Consider the following 19833-nt stretch of genomic DNA (forward strand, 5'->3'; position numbering starts at 1 on the left):
TTTCTCTTAAAATCACTGAGCCCAGTTTAAAAATGAGAGCATGCACCATACACACACTCATGCACATACACTCACACATGCAAACACTCATACACACGCACATGCTCTCACATGTGCACGCTCATACACACACTCACACACACGTGCACATACACACTCACACACACACGTGCACATACACACTCACACATGCACACACTCATACACACACGATTTGTAATAATATTTTTTTAAATCAAAAGTCACACAATAAGATCACTTTTCATTGGGATACAGTAGCCTGACAAACTAATAAAACTGAGCTCAAAAGATATTCCCACATTTTGAATGAAGCTGGTGGAAATGGGCCTAAGGGAGGCCATTGTGGTTTGGTGTGGAAACCCTGTCCTTCGCGGTTGGCTTTGTTCAAGGAAGGTAAATTCAAACACGAATTTGGCCGAGCTTGGCCTTTTTACTTCCGCAGGCAGGTTCACATTCAAAGCAAGCTTAATTTGCAGGAAGTGGAAGACACATTATTTACTCCACATTTTACAAGGGTGTGCATACAAATATTTACTGGACATGAAAATTCAGTACCCTAACACAAACCATTTGGCTTCAGGAAACTGAATATACACTGCAACAAAGAGCATCAGATGTGTCTAACACATTCTCCGGGGTCCTCACCGGGAGCCCGGGCATGCCCTGGAGAGCTGGGTTGGGTAGAAATGGGCAGTACTTGGGAGAAGCATGTTTTCGTTCTCAGCTCTGTTTCTATAGTACCACTCGAGCACAGAGGAAAACATTGGCCTCTAACGTGAAGTGGTATTAAAAATAGAAAGTAAATGAATAACTTGCCTTTGAGAATTCCTGAGGTGAACTTCGATCCTATCCAACAAGTTATTGTGAAATCTCCCTTTTTAGCTAAAATGAGTGAATCGCTAAGTATAGCAACAGAACCACCACAGCGCCAAGCAGGGGCAGAAAGTTCCCTGTGCTTCTTAGGAAGACAGAGAGAGCTGTACCCACTGATGTCCTGGGCTGGCATTTCTCGGGGTCCACAAATTGTTCTGTAGTGGCTGATGATTCACAGAATGGCAGATTTCTGAATCACAACCACGTTTTTTTTTTAAGTAGCAAGTTTGAGATAAGAACCCATTTCAATCACCTCATCCTTCACCTGCGTTGCTTCCATTCCCCAAGTAGATGTGGTCATATCCTTGTCTGAATCGCAGCACTGTGAGCTACAAATAGGAGCCTCAGGAAAGGCCTTATGGAAACCCAAATACCCCGGACAAGTTGCCCCCCCCCCAGTGGCACTGGCAAGGCCCTGATATTACCAAGAGAGAGAACAGCCCTGACTCTGAGTATAACCACACCCCACATGTGTCTAGGTGTTGCTGTAGCAATGGCCAGAGTCCACAATGGGGAGACCACAGTAGCTACATTCAGACAGTGAATTCTTCCAGAGCCTCTGCAAGAGTTGAGAGCTGCCAGTCTTCCTCTGGATGGGAATTCCAGCTTTCCTTGTAGGGATAAAGCCTCCTATGCTAGTCTGCTAGGGCTCCCGTGACAAAATACCACACACTGGTCACTTAAAGACAGTTTTCTTCATCCAGTTCCAGAAGCAGGAAGTCCAGGACCAAAGCGTCAGTCACCACTTTCTCCTGAAGCCTTCTTCTTCACTGTGTGACATCTACCTGTCCCTGTACATCTCTGTCCCGATGTCACTCTTTTATAACGTCTCAAACTGGACTAGAGAGACCCTGATGACCTCTTAACACTTATTCTAACCTGATTACATCTCTCTTAAGACTTTATCTCCAAACACAGTCACACACTGGGAGCAAGAACAGCAGCACATGAATGCCGGAGGAAAACCATTCAGTTCATAACCCCTCCTGCGCATGTCTAAGAAACAAGAGGCTTTTTTTTAGCAGCTCATCTTCCTTGATACATCTCTAGCTTCTAGGTGAGGATTCGTACTCAGGCTGATCATGCCACTGGGATAATCGTCGAAATCCAAACATTGTATTATGTGCCAAATTGACTCCTCTCTCTCTCCTCTCTCTCTCTCTCTCTCTCTCTCTCTCTCTCTCTCTCTCTCTCTCTCTCTCTCACACACACACACACACACACACACACACACACACACACTCTCCTTGTGCTCACAAGGAAAACTTTCTCCAGTGATAGACTGTGTTCTGGGGACCCACCTGCACTCAAGTGGCAATAAGAATGCCAAAAAAAGGGGCTGGAAAGGTGGCTCAGCGGTTAGGAGCACTGACTGTTCTTCCTAGAGGTCCTGAGTTCAATTCCCAGCAACCACATGATGGCTCACAACCATCTGTAATGAGATCTGGTGCCTTCTTCTGGCTTGCAGGCGTGGAGGCTGAACACTGTGTACATAATAAATAAATAAATCTTAAAAAAAATAACCTTTTCTGCTTTAAAAAAAATACATCTCCCTGAGCTTCCCAGCCCTGGCTATTCAATCAAATATGGACCTAGATATTATTATGAATAGATGCTTTTTTATTCTTCTTGTGAACCCTAGAAAGAGTAAAACAGTAACTTACAAAACCTTGAGATGATAACTTCATGTTGTTTTAAACATTTGAATCCATGATGATTTTTTTAACAGTATAATAAAGACAAGGGCCAGGGCTGTGAGCCACTGGGAGAGCACCTTCCTAGTATGTGCAGGGCCGTGAGTCTGATCCACAGCACTACACCATAAATAAAAAGAATAAATCCATCAGTTACTAAGTACCCTGCCTTCATCCATCCTGTTTAGAAATAGATTTCTCCTCCCATCACCTGAACACCTATCCTTCTGACTGGCAGTTGTTAATACAAACCACTCACTAAGTGTAACATCAGACGGAAGCCTTGTAAGTCATAGGCCATGCCTCAGAATCCATACCTGATGCTCTAAACGTGATGCCATGCTCACGTGTCCATGGGTGTATTCTCTGCCCTAGACTCTCCCCGCAGCTAAGGGAGAGGTTACAGATCCAGTAATAATAATCTACCCTGCAGGTAGATCTTGACGCTGATCCCATGAGGAACTGTTCGCATCTGCCTCCTTGCTTTTTATAGTGGTGACTCTTTCAACCTCACATCCCACTTGAGAACAATCCTGCCATGAATTCATTTTTTTTTTTAAGCACTGGTCCGAAATAAACGAAGTGAGAGTTTAGAAAAACCCATGCCATCAAATAGATAAAAATAGCAGTGAGGAAAAGAACAGTCCATGCTTCAGGCAAGAGACTCCAGAGGGAACAGTAGACGAACACAGTCCCATTTTGGCACCAGAGCCCCAAGAGAGAGCGCGTTCCAGCCCTGGGGCACAGCCAGGCCCAGTGCCTCTTCTAGTCCCTCAAGCCATGTTTGTAACTTCGAAGAGCAGGGCTCTTGGCGTGAAGAGGTCTTAAAATAGGTAATAAATCCCATAATCCTAGCCATAGCCTGTTCCAAACACTGTTCCCACCTCTAGATCTCGTCTCGGCTTGCCGGTTACACGTCTTCTGCAGCCTCCACTGGAACATGCCGAGGCCCGTTATCCTCCTCTAGTGCCTTCCGGCTATTTCTTTAAAGCTATCGGTTTTTTTTTTTTTGGGGGGGGGGGACATCTGCCTGATATCTGGCTCAGCACTCACACGTTACATCCAATGTGTATTTAAATTCCCAAATCTTTTACAAATGTAAAATTTACATTTAAGACTAGAACCAGCTTTTGGGGACTGCCCTGGTCTCCTCTGGAGAGGAGTCACTCCCTTTGTGAAGAAAAGGACGCTGAACTCGAGTGTGCCATATCTGCAGCTGACCGCCATCTTGCCTGTCAGGTATGGTAAGAGTGAAATGCTGAGAAAAAGGAGCCAACGTCTGAGGGAGGGAAGGAGTAGGAAGGTGAAGCACTTACCATGCATGACCGGAGTTCAAATCCCAGCACCCTCACAAATGGTGTCCCATTGGTAGCGTCCCTGTGGGAGGCAGAGATGAATCCCCAGAACAAGATAGCTAGCTAGACATGAGCTCTTGATTAAGTGAGAGGCCCCACCTCAATATACAAGGTGGGCGCCAGATGATAATGGACGCTCAAAAGAACCCCACCCTAGCTCAGAATGGAGTATAATAAAGGATGTTTTTAGGGGTAGACTCACAGATCACAGTCCTCTGCACGAACAGGGAACAGAAACCGAATCCAGCAGCCAAAGAGAGAGTAAGCGCCACGCATTATGTCAGCATTTATAGTATAAGAGGCCACGTACAAGTGGGCTGGTATCTTAAAGGCTGAAGGACTTCCTACAGTGGACAGCAATTGAGGAAGACTCTCAATGCCCACTTCTGATGTCCATGTGCACACACAAACACAGACACCTGTACACACATATACACATACACGTGCCCACACATGCAAGCATGTACACATTCCACACATACATATACACACTACCAAAAAATATAGCTCATTTTAATATTAAAGTATTCATCTGGGTGGTGATGGTGCACACCTTTAATCCCAACACTCAGAGGAAGAGGCAAGCTGATCTCGGAGTTTGAGGCCAACCTGGTCTTCATAGCCAGGACAGCCAGGGGTACACAGAGAAACCCTTTCTCAAAAAATAAAAAGCAATAAAAAAAAAAACAACTCATTAGAACTTACTTGAATTTCTCATAAGTTATTTTTAGTGATTTCATTTTTCCCTCAACCAATTTTTATTATAAATAAACTCGCATTTAAATTGTTAAATTAGATCTAGACCTTTCAACTGATATTGAGTAATATTTTACTTGTTTACTATTTTCAGTGGATTTTATCTTAAAAGGGAGAATTATCTGAATGATGAAATCATAAAAAGCAAGGGCTGGAGAGATTCCGTGGTTAAGAGTACTAGCTGCTGCTCTTAAAGAAGACCTGGCTTTGGTTCATACCATCATATGGCAAGTCCCAACCAGGTCTAGAGATCAGATGCCCTCTTCTGACCTTCATGGGCACCAGGACACATGTGGTACACACACATGCAGTCAAAACACACATACACAAAAATTAAATTTTAAAAATAATTTAAACATAAAAGCAACAAATTGCTCCCAAAGATACAGGTATGTATATCAAGATTGAAAATGCTGGCTGTAAGGGCTGGAGAGATGACTCAGTGGTTAAGAGCACTGGCTACTCTTCCAGAGAACCCAGGTTCCATTCCCAGTACCCACATACAGCTCACAACTGTCTGTAAATCCAGTTCCAGGGGGTCTGACGCCCTCACACAGACACAACATTGCACAGAGAAGATGTTGGCTGCTATCCAGTCTTTTTCCCATAGTCTCCTGGGTCCATAGATCAGCTCTGAGGAGACCCTACCAGGAGGGAGTGAGGCCAGGTCCTAGCACTTACATCCTCAACTCATTCTCCCTTCTCCATCCCCTCCCCAAGTGCAGGGTCTCCAGCATTGATGGTCCGTCAACCCAAGGTGACAGCTCCGCTACTGATCTCTGTCTTTCTGGGCTTGGAAGCTGTTTTTATCTTCTCTACCCCTCAGGGAGAGATGGTTCCCTAATGTCACATTTTATTGTTGTTGTTGTTGTCTGAGACAGGGTTCCCAGGCTGGCCTAGAACTCACAGAGATCCACCTGCCTCTGCTTCTCCCTTCTGAATGCTGGAGGTGCACCATGCCCAACTTCCCAGCTGCCACCCTTGAGCTGTCACCCTATCTCCTTGGTGACTCCCCAAAATTCCGTGTTTAACTCACCTCAGATATCTGTGTGTGCTATGACCGTGACCCAACAAGCCCCAGTGTAGATTCTACCTCTTCGGGGAGGCAGATTTTTCTAAGTCACACAAACAGCTCTGAACTCTGACTGCCTATCTGACAAAACTTACCATGGTTTATAACTGTAATGATTTCTTCTAGCCCCCCCCATTTTCTTTTCCTTTCCCCAGGCTGTAAGATTCTTGAAGGCAAAGGGGGAGAGAAAAGGAGAGAAAGATTTTTCATTTTCTTCCTTGTAGCTACAGGAATAGCTCAGAGTGTCCCACGCCGACATAAATAGGCCTTGCTATTGCAGCTAGTATTAAATTCTCAATTGTTCCATTATTACGTATGTTCTGGTTGGGGCTGTCCCTTAAGGAAAATGAAAGCACTGACTACATCTCTAGGCTGTATCACGTCCCTGTGTGCAATGTGATTAAGAAGCATTTGCAGCACTAATGGAAGGACACAGGGAGATGTCGAGTCAGTTCATAGGATGCTCTTTGACGGTATTCACTTGGCTCAGACTTTGGAAAAAAACACAAAAGATCAGATGTGTTCTAAGAATAGCAGATGAGCTGTCTTAGGGGAGGGGTGCCATTCTTAGAGTTACATTTATTTTCCTTTAGGACGTGAAATTCTTTTATCTTTGGTCAATACATACGGGCTAAATTAAATTGGAAAGATTACATTACCTTATTCCGCGGTTCCATAACGTCTTTCCCCCAAATTAATATTTCTCTGCTATTTTTAAATGTCATTTTGGATATATGGATGTGAAATAATATGGAAACGATCGTATCCTGAAAGAAACTGTTAAAGATCTGAGCCAGAGCTTGCAATGAAGCACAGGTGAAAGGCTGCAAAACTCACAAGCTTTTTCTTGCTCAGCTCATTAGAGACCAAAGCAGAAGCAAATGCTAAAGGGAATTCGCAGGAAACCAATCACTCCAAAGGGTGCCTTCAGCAAGCAGTTTGCATGTCCTCGCTCAAACATCACGCATGAAGATTGCACCCTCCTTTGTAAGCCATGATATATACAAGGTCTCAGTTATAACACAAGTGATCCCAACTTACAAACAAGTACACGGACTCCAGAAAAAGGTAAAGACCATTAACTTGACCCAAAGATAAATTCAGTTGAACTAGTAAACATGAATGAAATATTTATAGACAAACGTTTTTCTCAACTTTTCTTTAGGATTTATCATACGCGATGTTTATAGTCTATATATCTTCAAAAGAGAACCTTAGACACTAGGGATGCGGCCCAGTGGTGGAGCACTTGCCTAATATGCATAAAGTCAGAGGTTCAATCCCCCGTACATACTGCGGAAAGTTGGGGAGTAGGGAAGTAGGCAGGAAAGCACTTTGAATATTTATATTGTGTTTGTATATTTGCAGGCACACCAATTCAAATGTTACCCACTGACATTACGGGGCTATTAAAAATGGCAATGGTCCTTTTTCAATATAACAATCATAAATCTAAATATCTGTATTCATGTCAAAAGTTGTAAGAATCGTGGAACTGTTATTCATCTTCATTTTTCCTTCTACTTCTACCATGTGATGGAATCCCAGGCAGATGCAGGCTAAGTGGCCAAGTGCTGGGAAACGGAATCCAATTCTGTGTCAAAATGATGCGTTCCAGTCTCTTCTGCGCCATCTGCTTTGGATCATAGATCTGAGAAGGAAAGGGGGAGGCAAGAATCCAGCTCATCTGAGCACTGCACACAGCCCTGCTGCCCCAAGAGGGTTCCACCATCATCCCAGAAGCATCTCACAGTGACTCCCCTAAAAACAAAGACACTACAGTGAGAGGTATGCACGGTGCTGGTGATTGCATTTCCAAAAGAAATTACACCCAGGGTGGACACGGTTTCCTAGATGTTTCTCGACTGCTAAAGTACTCAGAGAGCTTTGACATTTCTGTGGGTTAACACCTGGGAAGAATGTCTCCTTCCATCACCAATTCCCCCCAGAAAGTGCCTGGGTTTAAGGCCCAGAGGTGGGACTTCTAAGGTAGAGGTGGGAAGTTATGTCCTCAAGCATTCCTACTTAGCTCGCCCCTGTCCCGATTAGACCAGGATGCGATCTGTCCCCCGGATGTTTCATCGCAACCTGCACTCTTAGATCTCAGGTTTCTCCTCCTTGCCGCCAACCACATTTCAGTTTCCTCCAAATTACTAACTAAATGCCAGACTGTGACATTTTCCGAGTAGGAAAATAGAGATTTGATAGGCACCAGCAAAGAAAATCCATAATTGTCTGCCTTTCAAAAAGCAAATGGACTATTGGCTCAATTAACAGGCTTCCTTATTGAGGGAGGTAAAGATAAGTTGAATGACAATTAAAGCTAAAGAGATTTAATGAGATTACCTCCTGAACCCGCAACTATAGCAGGCTAGATGGGGAGACACGCAATGGTGGATGCCCACAGTGACTCTGGAATGGCATTGGGTTTGCTCACGTTTCTCACCAGTCTCTCAAAGTCCCTCTTCCTTACTTCTAAGGCAAAAAAAACTGGAAGATCACTTGCCTGGCACGCATGGTTCAGGTCCCCCGTACCAAAGAAACCTGGGAAATTTGTTTAAAGGTAATATTATAAATATATTGTTTAATATACATAATGTTATCTTATTTAATATATTATATTATAATATATTATATAATGTGTTTGTACATTTTAGCATCACAAATATATTCTCTAATATATATGATTATATGTAATATATATGATTATCTAAAATATAATTATATATTAGACAATATATTTCTATATTTTACTATAAATGGATATTATATTGTTTTATGTTATATACTATATATAAATATGCTATATATTTGTGTGTTTATATAAAATAAAGTCTCATTCCAAAAAATTCAAGTTCTGTTACTCTTGGTTAGGTGTTTTATTTTCTAGGCATGAAGTCACCAAATTTCATATCATAACATAAATTGTACATACAGTTTTTATTCTTAAATTTTTAAATACTACTTCTATAACTCTTCTATAATTGATAAATATTATGGGCCCTGGAACAGTTTCTATTGACAAAATATAAACATATCTGGGCAATATAAACAGAGGGAGGAATTTTTAATATTTAATAATTTTAATTTCTAAAAATTAAAATAACCCAAAGAAAATAATCCAAAGACCAGATACTCATGAGTGAATTATTTCTGTGGGAAAAAAATGAAACCTTGAAAATTATTTTTTAAAAGAAGAAATAATGTTAAATTCATAAAATATTTAGAATTATTATTATGAATAAAATGTAATGATTTATTCTTTATAACATTTAAGTCCCAGTATTATATAAAATAGTATGAACTTTTATGTTTCTGCATATATAGACCAGTTACCCCATCCACACATCTTCTGCCGTACTCTAGCATCCCACCAGAACAGGGTTGGAGAGCAAGGCCCCCTGATGCCCACAATCAAGATGATCAAATTTATTTTCATTCTTTTTCTTTTTCTTATTATTTGCCATCCTTTAGCCTAAAGCTCATGAAGTGATCTTGGAGGAGAGATGCAGCCAAAGGTCCCATGCAACTGTTTTAATGGTTTTGCTGACGTATGTGGGCATCATAAAGCCTGGGGGCTCTTTGTCTTGCTGTCCAGCACTACCCAATTTGGTGATCGGGGTTAACAGACAGTGACCCAGAGGATGAGAACATGGAAAGGGAAGTGGTTGGGGTGTTGACTGTATGCCTGGCCAAAAATGAAAAACTGACTAGCCTCCAGCCAAGACCTCAACACGGGGTCAAGGCAACCTTAAAGCTCATGACATGATGACATCTGACAATGCTTCCACACTGAAGAGTCTTCGCTGAAATTCTCCAACACCACAAAGAAGGGAGGCGAGCATCCAGAGACTCCAGCCATATTTAGGAATCCTTTAGGTGAGTCTTTGCCCATCCCACCCACGTATCAAGTCTGTTCTTCTCAAAATACCCTGCGATTCCTCTCCAAGCTCCTACTTAGTTTCTCTTGTCTCCTTTCTTCAGTTGCCACTGGGTTGAGCATAGGTGAATTAAAAGTCTGATCTCTGTCCTGCTGGGAATTTAGAAGAACAAGGAACTCTCTTGAAATCAGATTGAACTATTTCTATACTATGTGGACACTGAGCAAAAGAAAATGCGGACAGCTATATAAATTCTACATGGAGATTCCTTCTAACAGAGGCAGTTATCAAAAAATTTTAACCTTTTACTCTGAGTAGATGCCTGTCTTTGTGAGCAAGGAACTCAGGACCGCGAGGGGTGCACCCATACACTGAGACAATGGGGATGTTCTATCAGGAACTCACCAAGGCCAGCTGGCCTGGGTCTGAAAAAGCCTGGGTCAAAACTGGTCTCGCTGAACATAGCGGACAAAGAGGACTACTGAGACCTCAAGAACAATGGCAAAGGGTTTTTGATACTACTGAACCTATTGGTTTCGTGGGAGCCTAGGCAGTTTCGTGGATGCTCACCTTACTAGACCTGGATGGAGGTGGGTGGTCCTTGGACTTCCCACAGGGCAGAGAACCCTGATTGCTTTTTGGGCTGACAAGGGAGGGGGACTTGATTGGGGGAGGGGGAGGGAAAGGGGAGGCGGCGGTGGGGAAGAGACAGAAATCTTTAATAAATAAATTAATTAAAAAAAAGAAAAAAAATTTTAAGCTGTTATGTAAAGGCAAAGGAGTCAATTAGCAAAGCAACTGATCTAACGACCTTAATGTGTTTGTACCTGAATACACAGCAGAACACATCCAGATATGTAATGAACTTCCAAGATGAGATGGCTCCATGGCCAGAGACCTCAGTATCTCTCTATCCGAAATGGACAGATCCAGCAGGCAGAAAATGAATTCCTCACACAACTCCATTCCTCATCTTCAGCCAGCTGGATCTAATGGACATCGGCAGACTACTTCATCCATCAACAAGACATATCTTCTTCTCAAGTGGACATGAAGCATTCACCAAGACAGGCAACAATCTGGACCGTGACCCACGGTGACAAGTTTAAAAGACTAGAAATCATGCAATGCCCGCTCACAGGCTGTACCGCCTGCCTGTACTACATGACAGTGCGGTACTACGCCTGTAGTGTGGCACCTGCACTACAGGACCATTCCCGAGCCAGGCAAGGGCCTGGAGATTGAAACATACAAAGACACACAGAGACACGAGTCATCCTTGAAACAAGAATGCCCCCTTTATTGTGTACCAGAGCCGCTTTATAGGGATCTTTAACTGATAGCCACGCCCCAGCCAACACCACCAGAAACCACTCTCCTGCCATCAGGAACTCCTGAGGGTCTCGTGCTCAGAGCAGCTGCAGGCTATCTCAGAGCAGAGGAAAACAAGTTTTTTACAAGGAATTCAGGATCTGGGGGTTCACTGCTCCCAACAACAGGCTATGGTGAAATTAAACCAGAAATAAATAACAGAAAAACAATTAGAAAAATCGCTAAATTCAAGAAGATTGAACACATTTCCAAGTAAAACATGAGTGAAAGAGGTAAGGACAACTAACACTAAGAGCCATTTGAGGGGTCATATGTAATAGGAAAACCTAACTCAATAGAAGCTTCTTAAATTACATACACATATGATACATATGTATAATATATATGTATATATATAACCAAAAGAAACCTAAATGGAATCACCAAATAATAGGGGAGGAAATGCTCCAACTAGACATCTTTTGCCACCAAGTAAGGTCTCTAGTACCAGAAATGGGTTACATCCAATTGAATTTCTGGCCAAAGCAGCCCTGTGAAAATCCCCAAACAACTCTTCAAAAATGTAACTAAAATAATAGGCCCAGCCAGGCTAGGGGGGAAATAAGACAAAACAAAAATAGTTACATCAAGGACTGGACATATAGCTCAGTGGTGGAGCTCTTGCCAAGCATGCACAGAGCCCTAGTTTCAAAATCCAGGTCTGAATAAAATGATCATAAATAAAATACAGGACATCACTACAGACCCTAGGGACACGAAGAGGATGACTGTATACTGCAAGCAACTTCATGCTAACAAATTTGATAACCCAGATGAAAAGGTCCAATTCCTTGAAACACACTATCTATCTATATCTGTCAAAGAAGAAGTGGGCAGCCAAACAGTTCTATCTATTCAAGAAATTAAACCACTCATTAATATCTTGCAAAACAGAAAATATCAGTCTCACTTGCAAACTCTGCTAAGCATTTAAGGAAGAAATTTTACCAGTTCTATCCAACCTCTTCAGAAAGCAGAAGATGAAGACACACTTAAGTCACTTTATACTGCTATCACTAAAACTATAAGGAAGAAGACTAAAATCCAAATATCTCTCGTGAACGTAGATGAAAAATGTTCAAAAGTATCGGCAACTTGGCTCTCACACTGCACAAGGATTCTATACAACAGTAAGTGTACTCTTACCTGGGTATGCAATGTGAGCATGGCATTGAAAACCAATGGCTGCAGCACAACATATCAACAGGATGAAGACAAGCGCTGGGTCCTAGCAGTAGAGCAGAAAAGTACTGGGCAAAATCCAATACTCGTTCCTGATAAGAACTCAGCAAACTAGAATTAGAATAGATCTGGAAAAGAAGAATAGTTACTCCATACCAAAAACAAAAGAAAGCAAAAGCAAACAAACAAAAAGAAAACTATAACAGCATCATACTAACTGGCGGGAAACTAGAAACTTTCCCGTTAAAATCTGGAACAAGGCAAGGATTGACTTCTCATTACATGCTTTCAGCATTGCACTAAAAATCTCATCTCAGGATTAACCCACACACCTATGAACTCCTGATTTTTGACAAAGAAGCAAAAAATAATAAAATGGAAAAAAGAAAGCATATTTAATAAATGGTGCTGGCATAACTGGATATCAATATGCAGAAGAATGAATATAGATCCATATCTATCACTATGCATAAAACTCAAGTCCAAATGGATCAAAGTCCTCAACATAAAGCTAGCCACACTGAACCTCATAGAAGAGAAAGTGGAACATACAGTTGAAAACATTGGCACAGCAGACCACTTCCTAAATATAAGCCCAGTAGCCCAGACACTGAGAGAAACAATTAATAAATGGGACCTCCTGAAACTGAAAAGCTTATATAAAGCAAAGGACATGGTCAACGAGACAAAACAGTAGTCTACAGAATGGGAAAAGATCTTCACCAACCCCATATCAGACAGAGGGCTGGTCTCCAAAATAAACAAAGAACTCAAGAAATTGGTCATCAAAAAAACAAATAATCCAATAAAAAAATACCTAAAGTACAGACCTAAACAGAGAACTCTCAACAAGGAATCTAAAATGGCTGAAAGACACTTAAGGAATGCTCAACATCCTAAGCCATCAGAGAAATGCAAATCAAAAGAACTCTGATATTTCATCTTACACCTGTAAGAATGGCCAAGATCAAAAACACTGATGACAACTTACACTGGAGAGGATGTAGGGTAAGGGGAATGCTTCTACATTGCTGGTGGGACTGCAAGCTGGTACAGCCCCTTTGGATATCAGCACGATGATTTCTCAGAAGATTAGGAAACAACCTTCCTCAAGACCCAGCAATACCACTTTTGGGTATATACTCAAAGGATGCTCAATAATATAAAAATCCCAATCTGCTGTAGGAAATCCTACAGCCAGTAGCCTTTAAGTTATCTGCCCATTTGGGCATGGCCTCTTACATTATAAATGCCAATGTAAAGCATGTGTTCACTCTCTCTTCTGGCTGAGGGATTTGGTTGCTGTTCTGTATTTAAGCAGAAGACTGTGATCTGTGGGCCTACCCCCTAAATAAATAACACTTTATTATATTAAATTCTGAGCTAGTGTGGGATTTCTTTTTAGTGTTCATCTTCATCTGGTTCCCATGTGGATCTGAACTCCACACCTACTGAGTGGACTGACCTAAAAGGCACAAACATGGTCCACAGCCCAGAAAGACTCCCACTTGGCTTGCTTTCACCTACTAAGCAGTTTTTTGTAAAACCCCCATAGCTGAGGGACTTGGAAATTTCCCAAGTTCGTGCACATCCCCACCACCACCACCACCACTCCACTTGGTTGGTTTGATGTTATGATACTGATAGTGCTACTATAAGACCTGTTTTGGCTATCAGCTGCTCAAGATGGTTCCAAATTGGTTAGCTGAAATGGTGCACGTTTTTACAATGTTCTGGCCAAAACTCCAAATAGAAACCTCAGAAAAACTCTAACAAATACTCAGAGACTATTTGTAAATATACCAGACAATAATCTTGAAACTTAACCATCATTTTACTTTCACAGGATCTCATAGAAAGAACATTGCCCCCACGACAGCTAGAAGAAATTCTAGAAGACAATGTCCTCTCTCCCAAAAAAAAGTTTGTCTTAGTGTTAGGGTCATCATTTAGTGTTTATTATAATTGGTATAGGGTTAGGGGTTGGGAGGAAATTATGTAGGCTCAGGGATCTCTTTGAAAAAAAAGGGAAATTGGATGGGATAATAGATTAGTGTGAGCTTACACTAATAATAATAATAATAATAATAATAGAGTAATACTGGTGAGTAATAGAGTGAATACTTGTGAGCTATTATTTATAGGCACTTTACATTGGTATAGATTCTTATATATTGATACAAACTTAAATTATACTAAATATGTTTCTATTTTCATCTACAATATTTGTATACCTAAGCAAGGTTATTTTGTCATATTATATGCATGCATGCTTCTACCTCTACTTAAGACATTTTGTATATTGACACAATTTTAAGATATATTTACCATATTGCAATGTACATTTCTACCTTTGATCAAGATACTTATACATTGCTTACATTTTTGAGGTCATTGTCCTCATTTGTTGCACAGTTGTTTAAAGATTGTTTAATATTCTAATATGAAGTCTTAGTTTTTAAGTTATATAGGTATCAAGAATTATAAGTCAACAGTCATCCATGTTTGTCATACTTATAGTGAGACTAATCAGGTTCTTTAAATGCATAAAGATTGTATTCTGCATAGATAGGCAATCTTCAACCACTTCAAAAAGCTGTAGAGTATGGCATTTAAATAACTTAAGGTTCTATTGACATGAGACGAGACACAATTGCTCCTGGAAGCACTGATCTATTCCCAAGAGACTGTTGAGCACCAAAGACACTGCACACACAAACACACACATGCACACACATATGCCCACACATATGCAATCACAGATGGAAAAGGGGCCAAGAGCATCTTCTTATCACCTGAGCCAAGAGATCCCTGGGAGAAAGTTGATCCTCAGGCTCGACATGACCCACATACGAAATATCCTGGGGGGGGTCTCTTTCAGCTGTGCATTGTGCTGGGAATGCCTGGCCCCTGCATATCCCAGCAGCCCCTCTCTATTCTCAAGCATCTTCCCTTGGCCAAGAAGTTAGCTGTGATGGCATACCAATGCTGGACAAACGGAAGCCTGTTAGATGTTAGAAGCCATTCAGGGGAAGCCGTCTGACTCATTACATCCATCCTAACAGAAATATTTACATTTTGACCAGCAGGATTAACAACCATTTGGTTGGAAGGAACCATGGCTTTTTTCCTACCACAGTTCTCCCAATCACAAAGATCATCTACAGCCAACAGGTACAGAAACAGTCCAATATCGTCAGGGTTTCCTGCAGGCAGAAGGCTCCTCCAGTCCCTTCCCTGTGGACTATTCCCCAACTCCCTGGACAGGAGTGAAAGCATACACCACCAGAATCCCAAGAACTCCAAACCCTGGCTCTTTAAAGTGCGGGGGAGGGATCAGAGGGACCGTCAAGCTTCAAACCATGTCACACTGGCTGCCATGTGTGTCTGCATGGTCACTGAAGGTGAATCATCAATAGGAAGGGTTTTTTTTCTTTTCTTTCTTTCCTTTTTTTTTTTTTTTTGGTATAGAAGCTAACCACAAAGACTCTACCAAATAAACAGTTTTAAATAAAAGGATTCCTGTGCATTAGTCCCTTCTCAGGCATCACTTTCCAGAAATGATGAAATATGACTCATTAACACAGAACGACGCATGTTCCAAACAATCCAATTGCATTGGGAAACTTGTTACCCGGCAGAGTATTCTGTCTCTCAGGACTCAGAAGCCAGCCCGGGTGATGACGCAATGTTCTCTGCCATGTGGTCCTTATTTAACTAGATTTTGCTTGGAAACTACCTTGAAATCACTTCCACCTCTACAAAGGTCATGACCCCCACTTGACTCCCACTGCTTTTACCAGAGCTGTACCAAATATCCTGGCTCCCAGAATTCTCCCTCCCAAGACGGCACACCACTTCTGTGGCTTTTTCCCCCACCATTATCCACTGTATTAATAGTCGATGTTCCTAAATAATTATCTTTCCCTGTATTTGAGACCCTCTTCTGAGTGGCCACTGTACCTTGCCTGGGCAACACAGTAAAGCTGGCCCCAATAGTCTCAGTGTGGGAGAGCTGACCCTGAGGGTGTGAGAGCAGGAGACATGACCATGCCCCTTACTCATCACTGCTAAGGGTGAACTAGCTGGGGCAATCTGGAGAGCTCACCATAGTGGTGGGGACAGGGGAGAGCTGGCAGGCTGACCAACCCTGTAACTGCCCAACCCCAGAAGCAGGGCTGTGAGTTGTCCCACCCCACATCCACCCCATCTATGATCTGGGGGAACATGTGAAGGGTCTGGCACCGTAGATTTAAAACTGCAGGATCTCCATGGCACAGGTCAACAATAGGATATCCCAGAGGGGTTCCAGGGGGAGCCCAGCATCGTAGTGTAGCAGAAACCAGAGGCCTCAAACCAGGCCAATGACTCTTTGCAATGAACACTTGCGAGTAAAGTGTGTGTGTGTATATGGACAAAAGTGTTTGCTATGTGACTCGAGGTCATACTGCAGCTTCCATGGTGAGATTTTTCCTTCTTTTTGTTGCTTTTTTTTTTCCTCTTAAATTTTATTTTATTTTGGGAAGTTTGCAAGGACAGAGAGAGGGTACAAAGGGACAGGAAATGAATGTAAAAGACACAAAGAATGAATGAAAAGAAAGTTAAAAAGAGAGAGACCCTCTCCTTCCAATTCTAATAATTGGATTTTTTAATAGTTGAATCTCTTTTCTAATCTATGCAAATTATACAAAATAGACCTTGTGTTGGGCTGCGGAAGTTGCTCAATTGGTAGCCTGCTTGACTGGCATGCACGAAGCCCTGAGTTCCCGCCCACAGAACAGTATAAACCAGGCCTGGCAAAACACTATGATGCCAGCACTCAGGAGATGGAAGCAGGAAGATCAAGGTCGTGTTCGACTACACAGCAAATTCAAAGCGAGCCTGAGGTGCATGAGAGTGTCTCAAAGAGAAAATAAATGAGGAAGAAATGAAAAAAAAAGTTATTCATATTGACAAAGCAAAGTGAAGAGGAGCGAAGCAAATGGAGGGAGGGAATGCAAGCCTAGAGGTGGCGACAGTTTCCACCAGTTACTGGTGCCAGGCACTATGCTAAGGACCTGGCGTGTATTAACATTTCACTACAACCACCCCCTGAGACCAGGACTTCTCAGTAAGCCCATTGGTGCAGAGAACACAGAGAGCTAGGGAATCCAGCAGAGCCCCCAGCCAACTTCTCTTCCCCTCACTGCTCTTACAGAAACTGGATTGTGGGTAAAGACCTCCTGCTGTAGCTACACTCTTTGTCGCGGGAGTTTTCGGTTCTTCTCAATACAGATGGAACGTACTTGTTTGTCCCTGGGTTTAGAACCTGACCTTCTGGCTTACATTTGCCAGCAAGATGCAAACAGATGTGAGGAATTTGACTGTTTAATAGTATGTGTGGCTCAAAAAAAGATGCTTGGTGGGAAGTTAAAAATGTAATCTTTCTTAGAAAGAGAGACTTATGAGCATAATTTTGTCATAAGTAAGAAGAAATCTTACTTAAAGAATCTTCTAAATCCAACAGGTTGCCCTTATCCAAGGTGGCCACAGATGAGGCTAAGGGGAAGAGGTACAGACTGGAGTGATGCTGCCCAAACCAAGGACACATGCAGCTAGCAGCCTAGCAGAGTCAGGGAAGGATTCGCCTCTGGACTATCCAGAGGCTCCATGGGTCTGCTGACTGTAGCAAGCTTTCTCATTGGACTTTAATGGACCACCAGCCTGCAAATAATGACACAGAGACTTATTAATTATGAAAGTTTGGCCTTAGCTAAGGCTGGGCTCCAACTAGCTCTTAGAACTCAAATTAACCTGCTTCTATTAATCTATGTTCTGCCATGTGGCTTGGTTACCTCTCCTCTGCACCACGCGTCTGACTCGTTCTGCATGTCACTGGTGTCCAGCTTTTCTTCTTCCCAGAGTCCCCTCTCTCTGCCTGGAAGTCCCACCTAGTCTCTCCTGTCTAGCTACTGGCCATTTAGCTCTTTATTAAACCAATCAGAAGGTGTCTTAGGCAGACATACATCATTACAGTGTAAAATATGTAACAGCTGACACCTTGATCTTAGACGTCCTGCTAACGAGCTTTTTGGAAGAATATGTTCCTCTTGTTTTAAGGCACTGTGTTTGTAGCATTTTGCTAGAATATAGACCTAAGAAGCTGGCTCATCCTTCATTCTTTTGGAGAAAGACATCCTTCAGGTAGCTATTGAACCCACACTTGGGATGGAAATAGCAACCAAGGTGGAGTCCAGTCAGCTTGAGATGAGCCATATAGCCCCATCAGTCAGGCTGTCATCAGCTCACAAAGCTACCAGGATGATGACAAATTCCCACTGTTTCCATGCTACTGTGTGTTTGTTTATAGGTTAGCCTGGGCAGTAGCACTGTTGTTCCTACTAACAAATAGTGTCCCAGCATCCGCTGAAGTTATATGAGACTAAGTGGGCTAAACCCCAGATAATGCGGTATGAGACATTGTGATGTGGAACCACTTGAGTTCTAGCCCTGCCTGAAATTCCCTTGGATAATCCCATGTTCTTTCCTCATCCACGGTCCTGGAACCCATACCTGGTCCTGGGCAGGAAAGCCTGGAGCCCATAGCTGTCTGATTTCAACATCAGTCCATTATCGGTTAAAACGGTGCTTCTACATGACTGTAAGACCATGGGGGGGGGGGACAATGAAGGAGGATGTTTGGCGGCCATGCTCACCTGCCCCTTGCCATCAGAGAAGATACTGAGTTGGCCATGCTGGAGGGGGCACACTGGAGAGGTAGGACCTCAAGAAAACTCAGAGGCAACAGAAATTAGCAGCATCCAAGAGATCAGAGAACCAGGGCACTGGAGACATGGAGATGGCATTCGCCCTTGTAACAGGCTTACACACACCTCACAAACTCCTCTCCACTTTCCTGAGACGATTACCATTTTTATCACCAGTGTAAGGAGAAAACTGGGCCCACAGAAGCTGAAGGACCTGCCCAAGACCAGACAGTTGGTAACGGATGGCGTCAGAGCTGAGCCTCAGGCAGCCTGGATGTATGGTTCTGGTGCTAGAGGTGTATGTTTTAGTGTGAGCAGAGTGAAGAACCATCAAACTCAAGAGGGAAGACCAGTAGCAGCCTGGTGAGGTCACGTACCTGTGATCCCAGCACTCAGCAGGATGAGGCAGGAGGACTGCCATGAGTTCAGGACTGGTTACATACTGAGCTCCAGGACAGCAGCACTGTATAGCAAGACCCTGTATAAAGGGGGGGAAAAACACAGTATCATTATCTACAATACAATGTGATAAAAGAATAAACTTGAAAATTTCACCAACACAATATAGAGAAAGAAAATGTGTATGTAGCATCTATTACTGACCCAGTAGTTAAAATACCTCCTTAAATATGGACACGCTCACTGGTTTTGTCTTTAGCAGACCATTCTTGTTCTGGTTTTGGCATAAAGTCACCCATATAAAGGACTTCCAGGGGAGGTTCTGCAAGGCTGTGCTGTGGGGGCAATGTGACCTGCAGCTCTGCAGTTTGCCAGATGTTAACCCCAAGTCACGTTGTTAAAGTTAAATGACCTAAGCAAGCGACTAAGCTGCTAGAGCATGTCATCCCTTCATCAGTAAAGTGTAGATTATAGCAGTTCCTA

Source organism: Alexandromys fortis, unplaced genomic scaffold (assembly GCF_014885135.2).
Source record: "Alexandromys fortis isolate MF-2015 unplaced genomic scaffold, M_Fortis_MF-2015_v1.1 scaffold_73, whole genome shotgun sequence".
Lineage (NCBI taxonomy): Eukaryota > Metazoa > Chordata > Mammalia > Rodentia > Cricetidae > Alexandromys > Alexandromys fortis.